This window comes from Convolutriloba macropyga, chromosome 11 (assembly GCF_964194025.1).
Source record: "Convolutriloba macropyga chromosome 11, txConMacr16.3, whole genome shotgun sequence".
NCBI classification, from domain to species: Eukaryota; Metazoa; Xenacoelomorpha; order Acoela; family Convolutidae; genus Convolutriloba; species Convolutriloba macropyga.
In genome coordinates, this window is record NC_134478.1 from 19,464,132 (window position 1) to 19,480,206 (window position 16,075).

The following is a 16,075-nucleotide window of genomic DNA, read 5'->3' on the forward strand; positions in this document are numbered from 1 at the left end:
CAGCTTGACTTGATATACTTTCGACGCTTTTAGCTAATTCATGTCGAAAAACGATTTTTCTTACGTTTGGAACAAAAACCCACGCTTCGTACGTTTAAAACCGACAAAAACCGACGCATCGTTATTTAAATCCGACTCTTCTTACGTTTTGAAACCGAAGAAAACCGACGCTTCTTACGTTTCGAAACCGAAGATAACCGACGCCTCTTACGTTTTGAAACCGAAGAAATCTAGCGCTTCTTACGTTTTTAAACCGACGAAAACCGACGCTTCTTCCATTTAAATACCGACAGAAACTGATCAAAACAACAAAAAAGTAAGGGTTTTGATCGGTTTTGGCGAAGTAAAACGACGGAAACGGACAATTTCTTATGTTTGGATCCGACGAAATTCAACGCGGGTTGTGCTACAGCTGAAAAAATCTGTAGAATACCAATAGTCCTCTCTGAAACGTAAAAAGACCAACACGTTGCGTAGTTGCCTCAGATTTTGTGCAAGAGCAATTAACAAGCCGCTCCCTCTATCATAGAAATTATGATCTTCTTCATAGAAAACAAAGCACGATGTTTAAAGGCCAGTGATATCATATATTTTCTCTCAACTTTTATCATATTAAACTTAGCTTGCGATTAAAGTAATTACAAAACGAAATACAGTGAGCAAAAACTGAAGACAAGGGGAGCAGAAAAGGTGTTGCAAATCAAAAAATTTAAAATCTGATAGCCTAAATTAGCATGCTGTGTTCTTGCCATTATGGCCCACATGAAACTATAGCACTCGTTATGTTATGTTTTATAATGATCCAGGAGGAAGGGGAGATTGTGGCTATAAAAAAATACCAGGAGGGCTAAGGGGTCTTCTAGTAGCAAGACCCGATTGCTAATTAGTTGTGGGAGTAAGAGTTGTTTCTTTTCCATGACGTCCCCACATAAATCTACCATGATTCTTTTAGGGTAATTATCAATTTTCAGAGAAATGAATATTATCACACGGTTGTTATCGCCAACGAGTAGTTATCAAACTCCGAGGCGAAGCCGAGGTGTTATGAAAACTTCGAGGGCGATAACAACCGTGTGATAATTTTTTTAATCAACATCTGCTGCGATCATTTCGAAATTGAACAAAGTTTCATTGGTTTCTCATTTTTATTTTTGTGGACAATTACACTATCAAAGGTAAGTGATATTTCTTTGGATCTGTTATTCGTTTTGCCCTCATGCACCCCCAACCCCCCCTCTCTCACACACATACACACACACCCACACACACACGCACACACACACACACACACAAACACGCACACACAAACAAAGACACACATAGAGACACACACGCACGCTCACGCACGCACACACGTACACATGCACCCAAGTACACACGCACGCACACACACACACACACACACACACACACACGCACACACACACTTACACACACACAAACGCACACACTTACAAACACGGAGACACATGCGCACGTTCACGCGCGCACACACGTACACACGCACACACAGAGAGACATACACGCACACACACACACACAAACACATACACACACAGAGAGACACACACGCACGCTCACGCACTCACACACGTACGCACGCATCCCCCCCCGCCCACACACACACAAACAAACTCACACACGCACACACACACACACACACACAAGCACGCACACACACACCCAAACACACACGCACACACACACACACACACACACACTTACACACCACAGATAACACACCACACACTCACCAGCACACCACACACACCACACTCACACACACCACACACACACCCTACAAACATCACACACACACCACACACACACCACACATACGCCACCCACGCCACTCCCACAACACGCACCACATACACCACACACGTTTTTTTAGACTACAAGTTTATCAAACTGTTTCCATCATTAGACTACGAGTTTCTCACACTCTTTTTTCGCCACTGTTTACTTAGTAACATTGGGGAGAAAAGAGTTTGAGAAACTCGTAGTCTACTGCTGAAGTGTCTTTCCAGTGTCGATCGGGCATTAAAATTTGTTACACTGGCAGTTTATTCAACTGCTTTTATCGCAACAGGTGTTGATTAAATATATTTGGGTGGGGGTCGTTACCACTAAAGCCCTCCATGAAACTATAACCCCCAATACAATTCGTTTACCATTTTACCATAATTAGGACTTCAATAGTTTGTCTGACGTTTAAACTGGGGGTGAGGGGGGGGGGGGTGTTGACAAAATTTGTAAAATTCATTATTCTATCGAGAAAAAAAGATCTGGCAATCCGGTTCTAGGTTCAAAGCAGAAAAGAACCGGTGAAGCACATGAAAAATCGTTTGTCCTGAAGTATGACACGTGCTAAATGTCAAATTAACTCAGCTGACTTGCATTTAAAATGTCTTTGACCCTCTATATATAGAATTGCGAAAACTTGGACAACAATCTGCCTGATTTTAGGATAAACCCTCCTATCGTAAAAAAAAAGATCTATCCTGCTTCGTTCCTTTCCCAGTGTTTTTATGCCCACAATTACTTTAACAGTTATTACGTAGCAAGTTTCGATGTATCAAAAAGGACGCGCACATAGCGTGTTTATGAAATATACGTTCACTAAGGTGGGGGAACAGAATAGACCAGAGCAGAACAGATAAAATGATCAAAATAAATAGGTAACACATGACAAAATATCTTGTTACCAGCTATCATCTATCATTGATAGCTGTTTTCTTCAGAACCGTAATGAAATTGCAAAAACTCACGACATTGCTTCCCGACTCGACTGCCTCTTTTTGGTTGTTGTATCCATTTGCAACTTGTTCGTGAGCTACTACATTTTGTTGCGAGGCTTGCGATAACTCTCTCTCCTGAACAATTCGAACTTTCTTCGACGATTGGGCCATGGTGTAGTTTCAGAATGGGCCTTTTTGATCAATTTAATCTGAAAATGATTCGAAATAGAACAAATTTAATAAACAAACATTGTACAAAACAAACTTCACAACGACCTTCGTTAATACATTAGTAGCAGAACATAACATATTAGTAGCACGAAATAGCAAGCAAATTGGCAACCTCCCCTCCCTCCCCCCCCCCCCCAATCAACGCAAACGCACCAACTCCGAACAACTGCTCCAATGTAAAATGCGGGTCTAGGGAGAGCTCTTGGGCCACTCAAATTCAAGTTGGGTGCAAACAATAATCTTGTCTCATTCTTTAATACCTTCAGTTCTATCATCCTCGCAACAATTCCGCAGTGTTAACAAATATTCTAAATTTGGTAAATTACATTTCTGCACCTTCTGGTGTTCAACATACGAGAGGGAGGAAGTTCGTGTTCATCCGGCCACTTTGACAAAGGACCGTGTTCATCGCGCTTCATCGTAACCCCGCCGGACCAGTACGTGAACTCACCGCTGACAACATTTATTACATCAAGGGGGTACGGGAACGTTTGGAGGAGCTTAGTTATATCAATTCGACGATTATTTCAAACAAAGGTTTCATACCAGGAGAGGATAATATTCGTAGGGACTGGCTTCAAATTTCCCCCCTTGCACTCTTTTCCCTATCCTCCCATTTTCACTATCCTCCTTCTCTACATTATAAGCCATAAACACCTCATTTTTTCGTGACAACTGCTGTCTTGGTTCGCTCAATTGTGTGAATTGATGCTTTTAGGGGGCGGCCATTTTAGATTTGACCAAACATGTGATTTGTACGAAATTTTCTAATGCAATCTCTGTACAGTATGACTTCATGAAGCAGACTGCACATAGTGAAGTCATGATGACAGTAGCTATGCCCAGATAGACAGCATAGGTTACTTTCTCATGCTCAGCGAAAGTTCAGTATGATACTACGATGTAAAGCCTGATCTAATGTTTTGAACTAGAAAATCTATGCAACAGTTCTGTTTAAAATTGATATACAATGGTTCAGTTCTGAATCACACTGGGAGTAAGCTCCGGGGAAACCAAAAAAAATTACTAATGCCACCGCAACCTCTAAACTAGACTAACTAAAATAAAAAACCTAACGCTTACTTCTATTTGTACGGCAACTTCTGAGTCCTAGATGGGAACTGTCTCGGGAGCTTCGTAGATTTTCTCTTACCGTACTAAGTCCTCTCTGTGATTGAGAGGGTACCGTACTGGGAACGTAATAATAATAATAATAATAATAATAATAATAATAATAATAATATGAATACCCTAATCCAGAAAATGTCTGAGAGGACGCAGGAACATCGTCGGTATATTCTTACGATTTTCTGAAGCTCTTACGTTTTCTGGTATCTTCAGTATACTTGGTTTTAAAACGTAAGAGATCTTCGGTGTGTTTGGTTTAAAATGTACGAAATTATCCATTTCATCGGAATTTAAACATAAGAAAAGGTCGGTAGGTCGGTTTTAAAACGTAAGAAATTGTCGGTATGTTTGGTTCCTTAGTTTTGGTACGCTTAATTTTGTGGTAGACAGTACATCATGTACGCAAGCTTCGGCTTACTCCTACCTCTTATATTAACTCTATGTTCTTCAGCAATTTTGATTGTCTACACGTATAAAGTCTATGGCATAATATACCATGTCAATTAACCTTGTGAACTTAGCTTATGATCTCGGATGCTCTTTTTATCTCATTCTTTTTTCGTAATGTTACATACAGCAAAATGTCAATAAAACTGTCCGCTTATCTCTCTTTTCCATTAAAGCAAACCTGATAGTAGCGAGTCTCAGTCCCGTTCCGTGATTGTCGTGTTCTAGTGCAAATGTAGTCGTTTGCCATATGTCACTGTCAACAAGCCAAGAACACTCTCGCAAACTATTAGGAATTGAACCATTTTGGGAACGTTCATCAAGGGCCATCTAACCCACTAAAATAGTTCAGGTAAATTTACCTTAACGCAGTTAAGGTAAACCTTTGTTAAGGTAAAATTAAGGTAACAATTAACTTTACCTGAACTTTATTTAGTGTGAATCGGCGGGGGAAAATGGTAGAAATGAAGCTTGCGTTACTCGCAAAAGAAAACATTGACCTGTCCTGCCCATCTTGTTAGGACCAATGCCAAAAGATGTAAATCACCTCTCGAAACCGATTTGCCAAGAGTCTATAGAGAAACGCCAACTGCAGAACGTCAAAAATGGACTAAAATCATGCAACTCTTGATGAACTGTTGAAAAGATTTATATGCAAAATGCTAGTATAATTTGAAGTATATTACCACAAGGTGTAAGAAACCTAAGAAAATACAAGTATAATTTGAAAGTAGATTACCACAAGATTTCAAAGCCTAGGTTGGAGGGGTCGGTTTTTCGCTCAATCGTATAGAAAAAGTGATTTAAAATCAAATTTTTCGATAAACCTTAAACATCTGGATTTGTGGAATTTTGGAACGCTCTCTGTCTTCATCTTCAAGGAATAGCACTGCACCACAGGATGTAATTTTTTTTCGGTCTGGTGAACGCACGAAAGTCTGGACTTGAACGCACGATGGTCTGGACATGGACGCACTAAAAATTTGGCGTTGAACGCACGAATTTGATTTGGAGCGCACGATGGTCTGGACAAGAACGCACGAAAGTCTGGACATATACTGTTTCGGTCTGGGATGGTCTGGACATATTTGTCTTCGAACGCACGAAGAACGCACGAAAAATTTGGAACGCACGATAGTCTGGACATATCCACTTTCCGTCTGGGACGGTCTGGACATAGGCACTTTGAGTCTGGGACGGTCTGGACATAGGCACTTTCCGTCTGGGCCTGTCTGGACATATCCACTTTGGGTCTGGGACCTCAGTCTGGGAGAGTCCCGGGTCACCGCTTCCCTGGTTCCATACAAGGATCATATATGATGTCATACAAATCATAACGTATTTCCTAGTACGAGCCTTGCACGGAGCCAAGGAAATCATATATGATCCTTGCATGGAACCAAGGAAATTGATTGGATAGGGAATTTTGCGCGGAGATAAGCTTTGGAAAAATGATGCAGATCAAATAGCAGTTTCCCTAATAACCCTCCGGTTAGACAAGGAAGGTCGCTGACGAAAGAACGGCCAAGACCTGCATGCAAACATCAAAACTACTCAGATAAACGACCTTTGAGAGCTCTTGATACGGACAAAGACAACATTTCGGAACATTAACTATTGATAGGTTCATCATGTGGAGCAGAAAACAAAGATCTGAGGAAATTATTGAATATATCATAGCAGCAATAACTGAAATTGCGGGAAAGTGAGGACTAGATTTAATTAATCCGCGACAAACCCATATTCACGATGAAAAACAGACTTGCAATCAGATCTATTAGAGGAACTTGTTATCCCCGAATGCGCCTTAAAACTTGCAAGGAATTTTGAAATAGGAATTAATCTTAGAAATTTAGAAATTTAGAAGTTTAGAAATTTACTGCTTTGGAAACGCGATCATCAATTAGCAACTAAACCTTTAAGCAGTTCCAACGACACCCGGGTCGAGGTTTTAGAGTAATTTTTTGTAAGAAATGCGGTGAATGCGGTGAAATTTTGTAAGAAATGTGGTGATTGCGGTGAATGCGGTGAAAATAAATAATTCAACGCATTTCACCGCATTTCTTACAAAAATTCACCGCAAAATTCACCGCATTTCTTACAAAAATTCACCGCATCAACTTTTGTGGCAAAATAATGTAAGAAATGCGGTGAAAGCGGTGAATGCGGTGAAAAAAAATAATTCACCACATTTCACCGCATTTCTTACAAAAATTCACCGCTAAATTCACCGCATTTCTTACAAAAATTCACCGCAAATGCTATCCAAAGTTTACTCAATCTGATTTAAATTCACAAGAAAGTTCAATGATTTACGTGAAAGTTGGCGCAGTGGACTAAGCAGTGGAAGTCATGCAGGCGGGCAGAGGTTCGAACACGTGTGGGAACGACTCTTTTTTGTAAGAATACTGAGAACGCGGTGAAAATAAATAATTCACCGCGATTCACCGCATTCACCGCAAAAAGATGTAAGAAATAAGCGATGAAAATTTTTTTTTTTCACCGCATTTCACCGCATTTCTTACGAAATTTCACCGCCAAACCTCGACCCGGGCATTCTCAGTTTAACACCAAAATGTGGACAAATTGCATTCAAAATTTTGACAAGGATCCGCGATCCCATTGCCCGGAATCCGAACAAACCCATAGAATTCGTAACAAAAACAAAAAAAATTCACCTTGCTAGAGTGTGCAGATTTTCAGAGGACAGTCTGAAAGAGTCATGCCGAAATCTTCGAAATGGTCAACGAGTAAACAAACAAACGTTGTAATGTGAACGCATCCAATCTCAACAAGGAACTTTTATCTACTACATCATCATCATCGGGGGATTATTCAGTTATGTGAATTTTGGCACACAAATTTGACAACCAATCCAGTTTAACTGGTTTAAAAGTTTGGCAACGTACAAGTAAAAGTCCTCGCAAATTCAGGAAACCGTGCCAATTTGTCAATGAATCCTTAGCTTTAGTTTTCGTGCCCACACAGGTCATGCATCAAGATTGGCCAACGAGTTTCAAAACGTTCTTGAGAGAATCATTTACAAATTTCGGCTCACCTTATTCCCTAATCTCCAAACGAACCACCAGTATGGAGAATTAATTGCTTTAAAATTTTTGTGGTACAATTGCCATCAACATCATGATGGTAGAGCCACCCATTTGACCACATTTGTGACAGAACAAATCTCAAAGTATGTCCAAATCAAAATTTATCGGAGTTTTGTACCTAAAAAGTAGAAATAGCGACAGAAAATCAATTTTTGAAATGTGCAATTCAAGAAACTATACAGTCAATCTAAATTTGAGAAAAAAATGTGGCTACGGATCAAAAACGGAGAAGAATTCGAATTCATCTCAAATCTTGAAATCATCACGAAGCTTCTAATGTAATTGCATACGGGGGCACGTCTAACAGCTTCAAAATTGCTCAAACAAGTTTATTTCCGCCATTTGTCATCAGAGACAAGACAGACAAATCACTAAAAATTGCGCTTAAGTTGAAAACTTAGAATATGGATTTAAATAAAAACAATTATCAGATGCCCAATAAAGTATCTTGTTGGTCAACTTTGGTTACGTTATTGTGAACAAAAATTATTGGAGACGTTCGGTTTATGACAGCAGATCTGCAATATGCGTTTTGTCAACAAAATCTAGCGTCTAAAACGGCAAAAAATTGCCACTTTAACTTCATCGGTTTTAACGGCTGCTCTCCTATCAAAGTCAAGGAAAACTTTACACCACCACGTTCGTTTCAGCGGTTTCAAATCTGTCCAGATATTGTGTTTTTGCAGTTAATTTATGTGAACTGTAAATTTCGCTATACTGTAGATTACCGTTGCAGTAATTGTTGCTCTCATAGTCTTGATAACTAATTGCTCAGCTTTGCTGCATAACAAACTTGTTTCTCTCAGAATAACAAAATAATTCAAAATGAAATAATCAAATTTTGTGTTGAGTATTTGTCAATAACTCAATTTATAAACCGAATTTAGGAATTCCGTTCCTACATATTGTAGTCCGATAGGTTGGCTTTAATTATGCAAAGTCTGAACCTGCTACAGTTGGCAATTGTAAAACAGGACTTTTTACCAGTTGCAAATCTGATGAAAAAAAATTTTAATATTTTTCTAACTTCAGAGTTAGCAAGTTTCTCTAATGGTTTCAAAAATTCCAATATTGAACTAGAGTAGAATTATTTAAAGCCAGTGAGAGCAACTGACTATGTGCTTTGAACAAAATTTCTCTTACTTAGAAACTTTGTTTCTCAGAAAGAAAGTTTTGAGAATATCAAAGTTAATTCTCTTTTCACAGGTCAAACTTAGGTTATAACTATACAATCATTAATATGATCTACAGAAACAAGAAACCATAACAAATATTTTACCGCTCAAGAAAGTGGGCTTCAATACGCACTGTATGTCAGTTTAATAAGAAAAAATTCACGAGTTTTTTCTGATTTTCGCTAGTTTTTCAGCCTCCTTTTATGCTGCTAGTCACGTGGGTTTACAAGGCCAACTGAACTGTTGATTGGTTGTAGATCATTATGTTGTGATATTCTGTGAATACACTTAGTTTGGGGTTCGGGATACCTTATACGTTGACCCGCAATCTCGGAATTGGTAGAAAACTTGCAAAATTTATTAAATTTGGCTTACCAAAATGGGTATCTCTTACTCCGTTTGAGCTAAAATCGTGTGATTGTGATAACGTGAATAAATGGCAATAAAAGTGTAGTTCGAGTTTGAGCTTCAGTTTAACTTCTTTTAAGACGATTGCGTACTAATAATAGTTACTAAATATAAATGTTGAACAAAGTGAACAAATCCGCATGGCTTCGATAGAATGTAGCATTAAATTTCGCTTGTATGCTAATCTAGCTTAAAAGCTTGAAATGGCCTTGAAGTGTTGTTCATTTTGGTTGTTGAATTAATAAGCTTAACCCCCACATCGGTTGTGATTGTACAGCAAAACACAGATTTAAAGATTTTACAGGTCACATCGCTAATTAATACGTACTGTTTTGACGATCATATAAAATTCGTACGCGAGGATCAAAATCAGAGACCACTTAAGAGTCTTGCAGGCGATGTACGAGTTACTAGACAAATAAAATTCTCAAAGTCTACCTACAGAAGTGCTTCTGTACAAAACAGTCAACTGATTGGTTAGGTTTCTGCGCCACTAATTTTCAAATTATCCCAAACTTCAAAAATCTATCTACTACAAAAGTCTAGCCGCCCCAAAATTTTCAAATTGAGACTTTTTATGGTCTCTTTACATAACATCACTAAATACTACTGTTATTCCTCTGGATGGGATCCATTAGAAAACCTTATTCAAAATTTTCATTTGAATTCAAGTGTGAATTCATTTTTATCATTTTTGTTATTATTGTAAATACCAAATTTGGCAGCCTTCTGTTGCCTATTTGGACAACTGCTAAATGAGGGATGAAGTCATTTTTGGACTGACGCGCACCAATTACACTTCAATTTAACTATGTCGGAAACTTTAAAGTTTACTAAAAACTAACATTTTGCTCTTCAGTTGAACACTGGGGTCAGTGCCAAACTTCAAGAGAACATTTAGGCATCGCTATTTAGCGGGAAAAATCTTTTCCAGTGGGAAAATACAGCGTAAACGAATTGAAATTTCTGGTCTTTCTACGGAGTGTCTGAAGTTTTAAAAATTAATTGTACACCAAAACATACAAAATCCTAAATGTTCATTTTGCTCCCCTTTCAATTCTAAAGCTTAATTGAGCAAGTAAAACATATCAAAGTAGTCTAAAATCATGAACTGACTGGATAATTCTTCCGACCCCACTTGTGGGGGGAGGAACTATATACACAAATGAGTTTTTTGTTTCAGACAGTTTTGGGTGATCGATATATTCATTGCAGAGAAATGTGAGTGGTATCATTAAAAATCTCGTCCAGCGTAGAAATCGAAATTAAATAGATTTTTTTGAGTTTCATATTTTTCGAAAATTTATTGAGGTTTAAAATTTTGTGTGAACACAGTGATATTTGCATGATTTTTTTCACTATTAGCATAATTTTTGTTCAAATCAAGGCATTATTATGAAAAAATATTTCAAAATTACATATCACGCTACAAAATGAGACAAATTGGTGTTACCAACAGACCGATTAAAAACTATTTCTGGTCTCATGAGGAAGTTTAAAATCAATTAAAAAAACTCGGATTCAATTTTAGAGCTGTTTTTTAGGAAACATTTGCTGTTTATTATTGATTATAAAATCACTTAGAGACTGGTCACTTTTCATATCGAGGTTCCCTTATTGTCAAACCTCATTTAGAGTCAAATATTACCCAACGAATAAAAATTCGCTTTCAAGGCATCGCTCATGTTTTTTTGTCTTCGACTGAGTTTTCGAAACTTTGAATGAAATTTTGATTTCCTTTTCTGAGATTTTACTGAGTTTTTGGAGTCCTATAGCATAGATTCGCCAGTTAAAAGTGCAATCGGTTTCCTAATGTGCATCAGGTAAATCCATATTGTTCTTTGAGTGGACAGCTAATGGCTGCTAAGACTTTAAAAAATAGTCTTTCGAAATTTTTTTGAACATTAAGTGAAATTAAACTTATTTTCATGAACAGTAAATCAGTCTCAGTAATGACAGGAACCCCTCCTTTTTAATGCAACCAGAATTACTCTGGTAAGCGGTTTTATATTGGTTTTATGACTTCGATAACTCTAGTTCGCATAATTTCAAAAAAAAGTTCGGATTTTTTTTGTAATTTTGGTTCCTTTTGAAACTTTATCTCATTATGCTAATTTTGAGAGTTTCCATTGGCTTTAGAAGACGTCCAATGGATCATAGATAAGTTTTCAGAGAAAAGATTATGGTTTAAATGGCTTCGACTCTTTCTTCTCGCGTTTCGGCTGAATTTTTTTTTTGCCTGTATTTGTTGTTGTTTTCATAATCATAGGAACTATTGTGACGTCTCATTGATGACATATAGATGACAAAAATCCTTTTCTTTCCTTCGAGGCATAGCGTAGTGTATTTTTTTTACTTCCGTTGAAAAGTATTGAGTTTAATGACTGTTAAGACTTTCAAATTAACAACTTAGAATTTTTTTGGACAATAAACAATCTTAAAGTCTTATCTTTTAACTATTGGTTTTATGACTTCGATGACACGAGTTTTCGTAAGTTTTTAAAAAATTTTGGATATATTTGTATTTATGGTTCCCTTTAAAATTTCCTGATAATCGATAAATTATTCTAATATCGATGGTTCCCAGTGGCTTAGGGAAGACGTTCACTGGATCATAGATAAAATTTTCACGAAAAAGATTATGGTTTAGATGGTTTCGACACTTTCTTGCACTTTTCTACCGAATTTGCAGATTTTCTCCTGCTTCTGTTGTTGCTTTCATAACCATAAGACTTATTGTGATGTCTTATTGTTGACTAAAGAATGACAAACATCCTTATTTTCTTATCGATGCATAATTTTGCGTATTTATTGATTTTTTTTGGCTATTGAATTTAGTGGCTATTAAGACTTTTCATAAATTTTTGAAAACTGTTTTTGAACACTAAAAATTATTAAAACATTATTAAACTTTTTTTCATCAACTGGAAGCCAGTCTCAGTAATGACTAAAGAACCCCCGTCTTTTTTACTGCAATGCAAATTGATCCGTTAAGCGGTTTTATCTGCTAACTATTGGTTTTATGAATTCGATGCCATGAGTTTTCCTAACTCCAAATAAAAATTCGGATTTTTTAAAAAAAATTTTGATTGCTTCCAAAATCTTATTTCATTATCCGAATTTGGATAGTTCCCATTGGCTTCGAGAAGACGTCCAATGGATCACAGATAAAGTTTTCAGAGAAACACTTATGGTTTAAATGGCTTGGACAGTTTCTTCGTGCACTTTTCTGTTGAACTTTTGGTTTTTGCATGTGTTTGTTGTGGTTGTCATAAGCATAAGACTTATTTTGATGTCCTATCAGCGTTTTTTTTACTTCCGTTAAGAGCTATTGAAATTAATGTCATAGATATAACGGGTTTTCTCAAAAATTTCGTGGTTTTATTATATCTGTTTGCACTTGTTGATTTTTTGAAGTCATATTCTTAAAAAAAGAAGAACTCCATTGCTGTTAAAACATTATATGATCATATGAGATTAGAAAATTTTTACCAATTATTTCTTTTCGTATTGACTTCGACACTTTTTTCGCACAATTTTTTTTTTTAATTTGCTGTCTTTGCCTTTTTTAATTCTCCCTGTAGTCGTAAATTGCTGAGTGGCCTCAAAGGTTTCTAATTGAGGATTGAATGAATGATGTTACTCAATGCAGTCAGTTTATAGCGAATAGTATTAAAGTTAATATTGTCCGTTTTCAAATTTAAAAAAAAAAATTTCGGTTTTTGTTCTTTTCGTCAAAATTTAAAATCCATTCCTTGTAATTCAAAAACTATTTTTCCATTGATATCATGTCGTAACTGATGTTTGTTTGTTGGCGAATATGCGTTTTCCTAAAAGTTTTCTGACCGGTCAAGGTTAAAATTTTTTTTTTGCTTATTTTGTTGTTTGTTTTTTTTTCTTGTAGTCGTTCTAAAGGCAGATCTTGTGAGCGCTGCTGGGAGGCATGGTTTTATGTAATTCAATCAGTAGTTCGGATGTGTAATGATTTTTTAAACCCAAGCATCTCTTTTAATTATCTCATCATTAGGTTGACAATTTTTTTAAGGTTATATTTTCAATTTATTATTAAAGATTTTTTAACTTGGTTAACAAAACGGTGGTTGTCAATACAGCAGATCAACAGTTTATGAATCTCATTTCGTCGGCATTTTTTTTATTTTGCACATATAAAATGTATGTCTTTATTCTCCCCACTTTGGTCAGGTAAGAAAAAAAAACTAGAACAGCACATTGATAAGTCTCCCGTTTGTTGCAATCGTTTTGGCGACTTATCATTAAAGGACCAATCTCGACTCTTCTGATTCTGAATTTGTTAAATCTGGCCAAAAAGAGCGTGTCAAAATCATTGAGGCAGACCCCTTGATAAAATCTGTCGACAATGATTGCAACAGTACTGGATCAACCATCTCCCCTCCGAGCAGTCGAGCACCCAAAAAGCAAAATAGTCTACCAGGGAGCCCGTGCCAGCAACATTTGCGCTGATCCCCGAATAGTGGTGAATGACAAGGATTGCATTAGTTTACAGAAAGCTACAGACAACCCCTGCGCTTGGTAGGAACGATTGTCACCTAACACAGCCAACCGCTTGAGTGTTTTCTTGAAGGTTGCCGATATCCCGCCAAGGACTTCAATTGCAAGGGGAACAAATGTGATTCCCATCTTTGCGCAGTTATCGTCGTGGAGACAAAATTTTCTTTCATCTGCTGCATCAAGTGCGTATCCTGCCTTTGTAGCCGCATTAGTGAGAGAGTTGGATTGCAGCGACGAAGTAGCAGTTACATCAAATGCAGCAGGTTTCCCAGCTTTCCATGTTGGGACAAAGATGTCTCCAGGGCGTTACTGGCTTTCTGGAATTAGGTTCTTTTTTTCCACTACTGGTGAGAGATTCGCAGATGAGCAAGCAGACACTAATTTATCTCGAATACGGTCATGTCTTGCAATTGCGTCTCCTCGACCGTGACACGCAATGGCATGATCCCCATAGATGTCAAGAATTCCTGCTTTACAGAACGGGCACTTCTTTTCGGCGTCGTAGACAGGAACATCCAACCTGTACTTTGCACTAATTCTAAACTCATTTGGTGCCATATGAAGCCCAAGAGCTGGAATGGGGGGAGCAGACAACCAGAACAGACAATGAGAGAAGTCGGGCGGATTCTCTCTCACAAGCTAGATTCTCTTTGAGAACATGAAAAATTTCATTATCAAGAGAATGCTGAATCGTCTTTTGTGAGAGGTTTGAAATGTCCAGTTGTGCCATACTGGAATAAATATCCTGAAAAACTTGGCAGTTTTTTGGGCTTTCACCGGTTATTTTCGAAACAAGATCTTCAGTGGAGAGAACAGAACCAACGTATGATGCTTTATACTGGTCTTGGCATTGGCGAGCACCCAACCCTGAAAGGGTTATGGGAGGGTTGCTTGAGTCCAGGATTCTTCCGGAAGAACAGTTCCAAGGATATTCTCAAGTTTTTTGCGCTGTTGGGCATCAAATTCTTTTAGCGATTTAATAACTGGACGTGTGGGCGTTTGACAACGCAAAGAATACAACATTTTTGGGGACCCAATACAGTAGCGTAGGATACCTAGGGCGCACTGAGGGTCATCAACATAGTCCAACTTTTCGAAAAGTACCCCTGTTTTTCCCTATCCTTTCGTTAATTTTAGTGCATACAAACTCTGGGGTTCCTAACGGAGCTCCAAGAACGTCAAGGCCCGAAATATCATTTCGTTTTATTCTTATATCCAGTCTGTCTAGATCTACCGTGGACCACAGTTCGCACTTATCGACCCTGATGTGGAGGCCGCGATCAGGTCCGAGCTGGCATAGAAGATCCCAAGATCTAATGAGATCGTCCTCTGAGCCCACCAAGACACTGTCATCTAGATACCAGGAATGTTGTTGAAACTCTGGCGCAGTTTCCTGAATTTTCTCTATAATGTGCCAGAGCGTCAGAGAGAAAAGCAAAGGGCCTAATGGGTCGCCTTGTTGGATAGCGCTTTCACTGCTAACAACAAATTTGTCATAGAATAATTGGCTGTGTTGTGAATAACAGGAATTTGTAAAAGCAGCAAAGCCTGGCATTGAATTTGCAACGGCTTCCAGCATTTCACTGCGTTTCATCGAATTGAATGCATTGCAAAAATCAATTTGCAAAATACCCGAGGAACTGGATGAAGTGAGTTTTTTTTCATATGAAATCTTAGTCGAATGTATGATGGCTTCCGCTCCTCCCTTCACTCCCACACCCAATTGCAGGCTCTGGAAAAGTTCCTTTGCTTCTAAATTTGCTTCCTTGGATAAACATTTAGCTATTAGCCTTCTCAAGACTTCTCCGACTGCAATAGGGCGAATACCGCCTTTCTTTTTCAGCAAGGCTGATAAAGAGGCACTACATAGAGCTTGTAAAACAAATTCGGGAAGTTACCCACGGCAGCTTATGTTTACAAGCTTAGTCAGTACTCTCAAGGTGACTTGTGACTGATCTGAGGCGGTACACTGTACAGCATGCAAAAGATGTTCGGGAAACATTTTTGAGGGACCAGCTGCTGTAAATCTTGAAAACGAGTTCAGCTGTTCCGAAACATTTTCCTCACTGAATTGATAGGCTTGTGATGAAAAATGTTGGACTACCATAGGCTTTTCTTCAGGGGGAAGCAATTTTTTCAAACTATCGAGAGTTGCCTTGTTGACTGGTGCAAAACCATCAGAAGCCAAAACTTTTGCTGTTCTGCCATATTGGCCCTGGAAACACAAATTTTTTGCACGTTTGATAATCTCTTCGGAGTTTGTATCGTTTGATCGTTTTGATTGTTTCAAAGAGCAAGCTTCGTT